This window comes from Phoxinus phoxinus, assembly GCF_949152265.1.
Source record: "Phoxinus phoxinus genome assembly, chromosome: 10".
NCBI classification, from domain to species: Eukaryota; Metazoa; Chordata; class Actinopteri; order Cypriniformes; family Leuciscidae; genus Phoxinus; species Phoxinus phoxinus.
Window position 1 is genome coordinate 26,171,915 of NC_136885.1, and position 12,490 is coordinate 26,184,404.

At 37.2% G+C, this 12,490-nt stretch overlaps 1 long non-coding RNA gene across 1 annotated transcript in view; it reads right to left on the reverse strand.

The window, feature by feature from the left end:
* Positions 1-467: 467 nt before the first annotated feature.
* LOC307005530 overlaps positions 468-12,490 on the reverse strand; it is a 129,965-nt gene continuing 117,942 nt past the window's right edge. Inside the window, exon 4 of the long non-coding RNA XR_013799288.1 lies at positions 468-1,036. This is a non-coding gene — a long non-coding RNA (uncharacterized lncRNA). The remainder of the gene's footprint in view (positions 1,037-12,490) is intronic.

A 12,490-nucleotide genomic window follows, 5' to 3' on the forward strand; every position in this document is an offset into this window, starting at 1 on the left:
TAATCGAGTATACCAAAGCTGTAAAATCTCCATTATGGTCAATTTTGTGTTATATATCAAAGTTCGGATCAAAGGTGGAAGGGTTATTTTTAACCTGTCATTTCCACATGAATAAATACAATTATGCCACAAGTAATTGTATGTTAATGTCCTTTCTTTGCGCTGCAAGGTTGAAATATTCTGCAAATTGAGAGGAAAACTTCTCAGAGAAACTTTAATGGATTGCTTGGTAGAATAATAACAACTCGTAAAATGTAAAACAGCAGCCACTCAACCACAGTCTCTGTTCAAGGTGAATATTAGTTCCACCAAAAAGTCATTATATGCTAACTTAATATCTATTTATGCCCGACACAAAAGTCAAGCAAACCTCAGAGTAAAGGTTCGTGCCCAAACACAATGCATTTTCAAGGTCTGATCAGACAAGTCTCTTGGATATTTAGATTCATAGCTATGTAAATGCAAGTTAATGCAGGATCTAGAACCTGAAGTGGGGACCTGATAAATTACACCAATAAGGCCCATGTTAAGACCCATGCCCTTATTACTAAGGTTTAAGCCGTGCTAAAATGAGACCAAGTGAGGGATTAATAACTACATCCATATAAAGAGACTTCAGGCGCATTCGTCTCCTTCGGAAATCCAAGCGTCATGCTGACGGTGACAAATGTCTGTTCTCGTGCACGGGTAGTGTAAGTAATTATATACAAATGAACTTGTCAGAGACTGCAGGGGAGACGATCGCCAGCTCTTGTTCCCTCCCCACTTGGCTTCTCTCCTGTGAAATTCCCACACCGCCTCTTCTGGAGACAAACGAGCTTACGCATGCTAATACAAAGATGCATATATTCATATATTTCCATTCTGAATCAGCCCGTCTCCTGCACATGTGCCTTATCACACACGCGGGAGAAAGAGCAACGCACGCTTACTGTAAATATAAACATGAGTGCAGATGAGAAAGTATCAGAGTGTGGGAAACATTTTTCACTCTTACCAAAGAGGCTGCAGTCTGCAGAGGGGTGGGAAGGGATTGCTGAAATGGAAAATACATGCGAGCCAGTATTAAAGACAAATGTTTATGTAGTTTTATTAGCTGACTTCATCTATATTGAGTTGTATTGTGTTGCCTAGAAAGTTCATATTAATAAAAACCAAATGGCGAAAAAAAGTATAGGTAAGGTACAATACAATTTATTTCATGGAACACATGCAAATTAATATTGGCTAGACCTATATTTAAAGAATCACGACTGAAAACTACACAATTATAATTTATTTCATTTATTTCATACTGTAAAGTACCATCCATGTCACTGCAGATTCAAGCAAAGCTGAATAACTATATGAATGAACAGCTTGACTCACTTTATTAAAGAAATGTTTTACTCCAATGCATTTTGGCCACAATTATTGGCACCCCTAGAAATTCGTATGTGTAAAATATCTCTGAAGTATATTCCCATTCATATTTACTTTTTTATGGCACACTAGGGTGACTATGAGCATGAAATTGTCCAGCCATGACTTCCTATTCAACAGGAGTATGAATATGAGGAAACACAAAGACCAAACTCCCTTAATCATCCATCACAATGAGTAAAACCAAAGAATATAGTTCAAAAGATTGTTGAGCTACACAAAATAGAAAGTGGCTGTAAGAAAATAGTTATAGCATTAAAAATCCCCATTTCCACCATCAGGGCAATAATTAAGAAGTTCCAATCAACTAAAGATGTTACAAATCTGCCTGGAAGAGGACGTGTGTCTATATTGTCTTAATATATGGTGAGAGTTTGAGTGGCCAAAGACTCTCCAAGGGTTACAGCTGGAGAATTGCAGAGATTAGTGGAATCTTGGGGTTAGAAAGCCTAGAAACATTTATCAAACAACACCTACATAACCAGTTGTTTGGGAGGGTCTCAAGAATAATACCCCTCGCTCACCCAAAAACAAACTCAAGCCTATCAAGTTGTCAGACACGACTGGAACCTCAAAGGAACTTAGTTCTATGGTCAGATGAAACTAGAGAGAAGAAGCACCAACATGGAGCTGGTAATCAGAAGGATCCGGAGATATTCTGTATGAAGGAATGGTCTCTGATCACTTGTCAAGGTGTTCTCCAAACTCATCAGGCATTATAGAAGAAGAGGAAAGGGGCGTTGCAATAATTGGGGGCCAATAATTGTGGTCAACGTGAACTAGAGAAAAACATTTATTTCATAATGAGATTTCACCCACACTTTCCATTGTTTTACTTCAATGATAGGTTAGAATGTTGTGAATTTTTAATGAAAGATCAAAAGGATAAGGAATGTAGATTTATTTTCAAAGCCCCCTTTGATCATATTTACGAAGTGTACCAATAATTCTGAAGTTGACCGTACATAATCATATATAGAGAAGTATTCATAAAATAGCAAGATTTCAAAAAACATTTCAATTACGGGTCCCACCTGAAATCTATGCCCACAGAACCCCGCAGATTTAAGCAGAGTAGGAACACCATCATCATGGTAAGTTCTACACATCCTCTGCATTATGCATGTGAATTATTAAGTACTTTGTGTAATATGCTTTCAGATGTCCATCTGGTAGGGACACAGTATTTTGACTTCAGTAACCAACAAGAGTGTTGTCCTTTCAGCTCAATTTAACACATTTTACTACCCTATATACTCCATTCCACAGAATCCTGTATTTCCCCCCAAAGTAAGAACATAAAATGTGAATAGTCTGTAGATTCCATCTGCGCCTCTATAAGCTTGTTTTCCACTTATTTATGAAACAAAGAGAGATTCAGAAAGATTTCAGAGCAGCCTTTACTTTCAGCAACATAGATATTGTCTATACCTGCTTTGTCAGTCATGTATAGAAAAAAAGAGAGATTCAGAAAGATTTTGGCACACACACCAAATCACAAATTGAAATATGTGCTATCCATCATGTTTTTGGGCAGTGACTGGAGGCATTTCAAATGAAGTAGCACAAACATTGCTTGTTATTTGTTCCCTTTTAGACAGCTGGGTCTTTGATGGGTCTGGCCACAACGAGACCACTAATGATGTGTTAACTGTCAAAACATCGACATCAGATTGTCACCACCAAAATACACAGATAAACATCCATAAATGTGCACATCTCAGAGATGTAGATGCAAACAATGTGTCATATTAAAGACAGAGAGAAATGAAGCAGGTTTGTAAAGTCATATCTATTATCTCTACGGGTCTAAACCCTCAGGTCAAAGAAAAGAGACATTGATTACATAAGTTGTTTTCTTTATTTCACATCATAGTGACATCTACAGTAAACATTGCACTTTGAATGTTGCTTTCGGAAAGGCTACAATATCATGGCACCTGGCACCGATGTCAGAGTCCCATCACCCGCCGGGGCTACGACGCTGCTTCGCTTTGATCCTGTCAATTTGAGCTGGGATACTACATTCGACCATCGCTCTGTCAACAAACATCTGTTAAAAGCAAGCAGCCAGGATTTCTTAACAATAACAGATTTTGTGCCCTAGTCCCCTCATGTGCTCCTGGATCGATGCCTGTGCCCTGCGGTTCCACGTCAATCACAGCCTCCATGTGTTTCTGTCTTTACTTCTCATGCTAAACATGCCATTAATATCACTTTGTGTCACTTCATTAAAACATCCCATTACTTTCCATCATGGCTGACGTCCACTAATGCTTCTCAGGCTCTCAGGGTGAGATTAAAGCCTTAATGTTTATTCCCTACTCTCATTAGGACACAGGCTTAGATAGCCTCCTCATCGCTACCTGTCACGCTCAGAGACTCTTCTGATGCACAGATGAAGATGGAGGACTGCTTTGGGGAGTTTTGTTGTTGTGCTTTCTAAAATGGCTGCTACCTCAAACTGAATTCCCAGTCTCCATTCTGAGCCAGATCTAATATCACTTCATTAGCCATTTCATTTGGCTCCGTTTTTTGCATTGCTATTTTGTTGTTGGACCCTTTGATAGTTCTCATGGGGTATATCAAGTCTCATTAAGACAACTGCCTCTGTATACTGTGCTTTTAATGACATGCCAGATCTTAAAACAGAATTTTAATTCGTTGAGACTTGTGTGGGATTTAACTGATTGACAAAACTTGATGCTCACAACTTCTTTTTTTAGAAGCTGTACTTAACTTTGAGTTGTTAGGATGGCATAGTTTCAGAACTTCTACGCTGTTGGATTGGATTGTTGCATAAAATTTTTTGGTCCTATTTCCACAAATAAGACGTAACTAGAGAACTTCTTAGCATAAAGAAACGAGTGATGCCGTAGTGGCAGCTTTCTTGAAATGATGTGGTGGCAAAATGTAAATGCATATTTCAATGCAAATAAAAAATGCATTGAAAGGGATGTTCTGAGTTCAAATTAATAGAGTAGATCGTTTTTCAAAACCCATAGGATTTTACTGGGTTACAGTAACATTTAGCCTATAGTGTAAGTAAATCAGATCAGTGTTCAGGGTGGTTTACAAGCAAATGTGAAGCTTGAATTTTGCTAAAGCACTTAAACATGAATTATTTAGTAAAACCCTGTTTATATAATGAGGTAATGTTTTTTTCACCTTTTCCAGGTGGATGAACTTGTGGGTGGAGTTTGCTCCATGTAAAAAAGTGCTTTACAGATATACATGTCATGTCCTCAAAGATGCTCTCGGTGGAGCTCACCTTGTATTGAGCTGGTTATATTCCTTTAAAACAGCATTATAAACTAGACACAGTGTCACTGAGGAAATTCAAGGTGAGCAGATTAAATCTCTTTTTCTAATTCAGCAATTCCCTCAAATTATTTGACAAAGGAGGATCGTATAGTGGATAAGCGAAAATAATTGCGTTAATTTTAGATCATGCAACAGTGTGCTTATTTAAAGCTTGTTATTGTGTTGGGGTGAGTTGGGAAAATGCTCTTTTCTGTTTCATGGCTATCCACTGACACAAACAGTTCCCATTTTAAGCAGGCCGCATGCACAATAAACAACATGAATCCGACAGAGAATAGTTCTTTTTATTATGTGGCCTTGAAAAGGATGCAGTATTTTTGGTTATGCTGGGATTTTTCTGTCAGTTGCGGCTATATGCAGAAATGAACTACATATCTGCCTAATGTAACTGGACATGGATCCCTGTCGGATCCCTGTTTGCGAGATATTTTTTTATCATTTATATGCTGTAAAATATATTCAGCAGCATTTTACATCCTTTTTCATAAGAAGAACAAGTTATTGGACTGAACAGCTAAGGGGCGTATAAAAGTAACACTGTCAGAACAATGAGCAGAACTGTTTAACATTCATCTCAAAAACTTGCTATTTGGATTATTGTCTTGAAATATATCGCATATGTGGGAAAGTTGATGGAGTTATTGCACAGGATGTTTAATGAGTCTAGAGCCACAGATAGTCCATCATAAGGGTCGTCACTTAAGAGAGGGGGCGGGGACTTGCTGCTTGTGACATCAGGCTTACCTCATGAATATTAATTAGACAAATACATCGATCTCTTACTGTTGACAAAATCAAACATGTCCCCACCATAAACAATTCCTACAAGGTCCAGTACACAATATGTGTGATAGGCATGAAATAAACCCAACGAAAGAACATAAAACCTGCATTGTTTCTTTATACTATGAGAAATGTTTTGCTTTCTGTCCTCGTTCTAGTCCTGAATGTTTCTTTTATCATTGCCATGGCCTTATTTTATAATGAATGGGGAAACCTGGGGAGGAGTGTCAAACAAGCATTTTTACTCTCTCTCATTACAACGTGGCGAAGCCTTTGTAAATGACTTTGCGGCATGAGTCGGTGTGCCTGTTTAAAAATGCATGGGATTATGGAGGAGAGAGCAAGCATATCAGCTGAGCTCAACCGAGTGTGTTAGCGAAGGAGCAAGGACAGGAAAATTGACACTTGATGATTTCTCCTGCTGATGTGAAGGAATGTTCAATCACATTTAAAAGGCTCATTCCCTCTCCCCATATCTGTCACTCTTTGACAAGTTCTACATGGAGATTTTTGGTGCATCTATTTATTTATAGCATGGAAACGCCTCTCAGCTCTTTGGCTCTGCTTCAGAAAGATTATGGTTCCCACGTGGACTTTAAAGAACTAAAAGCTCCGAGTTAAAGTGGATTTTTGTCTTCTTAAAGTTCACAAACCAGACACTATACTGATGGCAGTTATTTTCTGCTCTCTGATGGGGTCAGCTTCTGAGATCATAGCTCACCGGTGCACAGCGACCTGATTTGAAGACTTTTTCACACTTTGCATTGGACAAAATAACATTAACAAGAAATATAACATATTTTATCTATCTCTTTTTAGACAAAATAAACGTCCTGCCCTAGTGAAACTTTATCAGGATGCATAGTATCCTGGATCCATGAAATAACTGGCCTTTAAAAACTAAAATCTGCCTGCCTCTATGGGAATTTAACACTTGTGCACCCTGTATTTTAAGGAAGAACATTTATTTATTTACGATACATTATTCATTCACAAATAAAATTGCTGTCCTTAAAGGTTGGATTTTTCCTCAAGGCATCAATCAAGGCATTAAGATCAATTTCCAATAGATTATTTTTTTTTTATTCCTCTTTTTAGGCAACGTTAGCATGGGTGTCTAAACTTATGCATAGCACTGTACTTAAAGTATACTGTACTTGAAGTTGTTCAATTTAACACACAAAAGTACACTAAATAAATACACTTAAAGTTATGCCTTACTACAATTTAATTACAACTGAAATATACTTAACACAAAATTATTGTTCCAAAAGAACACACTTCAAGTTAACTAATCATTAACACACTTGAAGTGTACTGAATTAGTCTGGCTCCAAGTATACTTAGCATATTATTATTTTTTTCAAATGGGAACGCCATCATAGATTTCAAATATTTTTTTTTAAATAAAAATCCTTAATACAAAAATTTAAATCATGTTTTCCCCCCACATTATTGGGGTCCGGTTTTTAAACTCTCAATTAAATAAATAAAGCACATTTAAAGTGTTATACAACTTTGCTATTATTAATTTGAGTACTATATTCCAGGTCTTTCACATAATATTGAAGAAAAAAAAGAAGTGTTTCTGCCTGTCTTTGATAAATTATACACACTATGTTGTAGAGGTAACAGCATGTCATGCCCTGACCATGAAGACTCTACAAAGCTTTAAGATAGAGACTAAGAACATTAGACTGTACTGTAGATATTAACGTAATAAAGCTCAATATGAACTGAAAAACAGGAGATCATTACAGACAAAACTATATTAGAAAATAAAACATACACTCACACACACACACACAAATGCAACATAAGCAACCTAAAATCAATTACACAGGAGCCCAAGCAAGTGATAGATGCAGAATAATATTCAGTCAAGAAATACGTAACAAAGACTGTCATATTTTGCTAAGTAATTGGTTACTGGAGCTGTAGAGAAATTCTACAGGATGATTACTAACGTTGGATAAGATACCACAACATGAACATACATAAATAATCCATGAGGAACCTCTGCCTTATTTGCATGATAAGAAAAGAAACAGTATTTCCCTTCCCCTGCTGCCTCCATAACATTATATAATATAAACAATATGAACAGGCATCTCTAATGGACATTTATCTTATCACAGTTTACTCATGTGCAACGCTGCAGAGAGTTTTCCCTTTTCATTTAGACACAATTTTCTTTGCTTTGGATCAATATCTCATCATTATTGTCACTAAAGCTTTCATTAAAAAAGTATATAGTCATTTTGAAACCATTTCTATGCCACAGAGCATAGCATCTCCACAAGGGAGATCAGTATTGTGCAACATACTGTAAATCATCAATATTTTTGTTCCTTGTAATTTTAAATGTGTTTATCTACTAATGGTAATTTTGTCCAATTTTAATGGCTTCAAACACATCTTCTCACATGGACTAAAAGCCACAACAACAAAAAAAAGGTTTTTAAAGGGGCTAAAATGGTTGGATGTGGAGGCACAGTCATAACTTGGGTGATTGTGTGTTTTTTTTGGAAAAAGTACAAAAAGATCTGACGTTTTTAAAAGGAAAGACCACTAGTCAAACTTTTAAACAGATCTGAAGCCATGGAGCCATTAAATGCTCAGTCATTGCTTTGTGTTGTGTCGCACCTCAGCCTCTGCTGAAGCAGATGGAGATATTAAATGCTTCTCATGTTATTTTTAGTGCAGACTGGAGAAGACAGATGGCACTAAAACCTGTGTACTGTAGTTTCAGCGTCGAGGTTTATCTGGAATTCCCTGTTTATTCTGGCTAAGCAAGTCTTATCTCTAATACCTAAGATGTTTTTTTTGTGGCTTTTTTCATTTGAAAATATAAGTTATAACCTGAAAAGGAAAAGTTCAAGAAATTAGTAATTTCACTGTCTTTCCTCTTTTTGATGAAACCACCTTTCTCCAAAGTTTCTCCAAATAATCTATTTTGTTTCTTCAAGACGGCTCATAACCATTTAAAGCCAGTTACATAACATGTTAGATTGGTCTAATTTGAATCCGAAAAGTAGAACTGAATAGCCCTATATAATTGCTAGTTGGTCAGACTAGATCCGACAGTATTAACCTAGTGGCTTTTATGCAGCTGCGTCCTGATGCATCATTATCAGTGACAGGTTCACATACTGTAGATGTGTCTTCAAGGTTCAAGGCCACTTCTATGGCGATTACCCAGCCTCACGACTCAGTGTTCTCTTCAGCTTGGCCCTTTTTCTATTCCTTTATATCTGTCAGTCACTATTACCCAGAGACTTACAGTAATGCCAGGTTGGGCTTAGTAATAATTTTTGTAAAATAAATGAATACTTTTATTTGGTGAGGATGCATTTATTTTATCAAAATTGACAGTAGAGACATATATAATGTTACAATGATTTCTATTTCAGATAAACACTGTTCTTTTGAACTTTCTATTCATATAGCATCCAGAAAAATAAATGTATCAAGGTTTCCACAAAAAATATTAAGCAGCACCACTGTTTTTAACATTGATAATAAGAGAAATGTTTATTGAGCAGCAAATCATCATATTAGAATGATCTCTGAAGGATCATGTGACACTGAAGACTGAAGTAATGATGCTGAAAATTCTGCTTTGCCAACACAGGAATTAATTACAATAAAAGACAGACACAGTAGGTGTGGGTCACTCACAGGCATTTATTTAAAGTAGAATGAACCAAGTATAAAAAAGGAAAAATAAAGATGTCCTAAGGGATTATTTTTGAGACCTGAAAGAGTCTGTGCTCGCTTAGATTTGGATGAAGGGAAGTGGTCATTAATGCTAACAGACAGCTTTCTGCAGATATTATAGATGTCTGGTTGGTACTAGAGGATGACAGAGCCTTTCAGTGGCTTAGCGAGCACAGATTTTCATTGTTGAATATGAACATTTGACAATTATCACTATGGCTTTCCTAAACTCCAGCAGTGACCTTCTGCATCTGCTGTTTGGCCAGCTTTGAAATGCGACAGACGCCTTCATCCACAGCCAGCTGTGTTGATGAGCAGATCTGAGCCCTGCTCTCCTGTTAAGGTCTGTTGGAGAGAGCTATAAAGAAACCACATCTGCTTCACTGTCCCATCTGGAGGATGGATATTTTCAGCTGGAGGAATTTCAGAGTGATGCACGACGCAGTCTGAAGCACCTCTGTATGATAAGCCCGATGAACACAAATGGCATGTGTGAGATTTCAGATTTTGATGTTTATGGAACATCAACATCTACATTATGGCGTCTTAGCTCTGCAAAACTTTTTTTTGTCAAGTCATTCTCTCCCTTAGTTTTCAGTCCTTTTCTCACAGCTCTTTTAATTCCCTTTCTCCCTGCTGCTTTTGTTGAGCTGCTAAAGTATAATCATCATTTATGTCGCACTAACAATAATCAAATTACTCACCAATCAAATTAGTGTCATTCAATTTGTCACTGCCAACGATTTGCTCTTGAAACCTGCAGTAATTTAAATGCAATCATTCTGAAAGTAATTTATTAGCATTGTATAAAGTGCATATTATTTGTTAATCATAAAATAATTAAATAATTTTCTTAAGAGTTATTCTCTTACTATAGTTCTTTATATTACAAGCAAAGTCATACGACTTAATGGATTAGTCCCCATAGTATGTTTCTCTGTTGTCTGGTATGTTTCATAAATGAAAAGGCACTTTTATGCTTAAATATGCCATTTCACATTCCCATGACATGAATTAATCACGTATATTATGTTCATTGTTTCACTCTTTGTTTTCACTTGCATTAGTGTTGTTGTGCTGTTCCCTTTAATTTAAATGTCATGGTGATGTGGGATAGTTGACCAAAAATGAAAATTCTGTCATTCTTTACTCACCCTCATGTCGTTCCAAACCTTGAAGAAAGTCAGGAAATGACAAAAACAATATTGGCAGGTAGAGGAAGTCCGCTGAGACCAGTCCCAGTGAAGTTAGGCAGAATTACTGAGATGGAGATCAGGCAGAGAATCAGAGACTTGACATTTGGAGATGTGACTGAAGCTGCACAGGTCTGCCATGCAGGAATAAACGGCCAGGGAGGATAGGATACAGGATACAGGATACAGGAAACAGGGCAGGATTCAACACAAGACAAGACTCAACAAGATGACAAGACAACAAGAGATAAAGGCAAGAGCAAAATGACAGCAGATACGTATACTATGACTAAAGAAAACAATACTAAAGAGAAAAGGAAACTATTAAATAAGCTTACAAACAAAAAGGGGGGAAAAAACAAGAGCATAAACTCGCAGGGAACTTGAGAGAAAAATAAACTACAATCTTAAATGCAACAAAAACAAAAGAGTAACCAAAAATAAGACTTGGAAAAACTAGAGCAAAATTAAAGACTAGAACTAGACTATAGGGCAAGACGGCATCAAGAACTACCAAGGCTGCATCCTAATTCGCCTACTTATACTACACCCTAAAAGTATGAAGAAAAAGTCACAAAAAGAGTGTGTAGCATACTACTTCGTCATCTTTAACGGACAGATCTGTCGCGTGCATCCTGTCAGTAAACTGCCCTGTCAATCATCTTGTCAGTTAAAATCCTCCATTCAATGTAATTTAATTTCCTATTTAATTTCCGGAGAGAAATGCAGAAACGCGTTCATCTGCCAGTCGTGTCTTTACAAAAGTTCACAATGCTGCTGCAGATGCAATATAATGTAGACAACATTGAATAAATACATTTTAGTCAGGTTAGAAACTGATAATTAATCACAATCGGCAATATCAGCCGATCAATATCGATCTGCACTTCGGATTCTGACCGGAAATAGTAGACCATCCAGGTGTCTTTGGAACACTCATTTCAACATACTACGATTTGGGACGTACTAATTCTACTTTCGAATACTATTTAGGACGGATAGTATGCGAATTGGGACGCAGCCCAAGACTTGCTATTAACAGCATCAAATACACGACTATACACCCAAGCACAAGGAACAAACCAGCAAAGACATGAGGGAAGGGAGAACAATAAATTGAGAGCAAGACACATGAGAATCAGGTGAACACAATCAAGCAGACGAGAGAGAGAGAGAGAGAGAGAGAGAGAGAGAGAGAGAGAGAGAGAGAGAGAGAGAGAGAGAGAGAGAGAGAGAGAGAGAGAGAGAGAGAGAGAGAGAGAGAGAGAGAGAGAGAGAGAGAGAGAGAGAGAGAGAGAGAGAGAATTAGCCTTCCTGCTGAATCAATCATTAAGTATTTGCATATCATCAGGGAGAGACCAACCACATCAGAGTAACTGTCATATTTACATGGAGATGCTTCAGTAACTGAAAGCTCTCTCTTGCCCTCACACACACGGGTTGGGTGTCCATGTTTTATGGAGACATTCCATAGGTGTAATGGGTTTTATACTGATTTTATATCATTTGTAAGCTTGTTTCCTCATGGGGACCACAAAAATGTCCCCACAAGGTCAAAATGTACTGTTATTACTACTTGTGGGGACATTTGTTCCCCATAACATATGGAATAGAACACAGGTCAGGAGATTGGCTGAAAGTGAGGCCAGTTCTCTAGTGGAATCAACAGAGAGGAAGGCTGGGTAAATCCTAATAAGCTTGCTCTGTTTACATTCTACAAAACATGCCCCAGACAGAGCAAGCATGTGTATTTTAGACATTTGACCTAATCCTGTTTTCTTTGCTGATAGATTCTCAATCTGTGCTGTTTGGGGGAGCAACAAACAAAAAGTAGTGATTCTATTATCTTAAAAAAATGTTTTAACCTTTTTTTCACTAAAAGTAGTGACACTTTGCAAAATGTCCATTGCTAGTTTTGTAACATTACTGCACGTGCAGCATTACTGCTGAAAACTGGTAAATAATCAAACATGCTAAATTCCACAACATTACAGGAGGAAATTATTCATTTTAGGGAATCGGTTCATTCTGGGTTCACTTAATTGAAC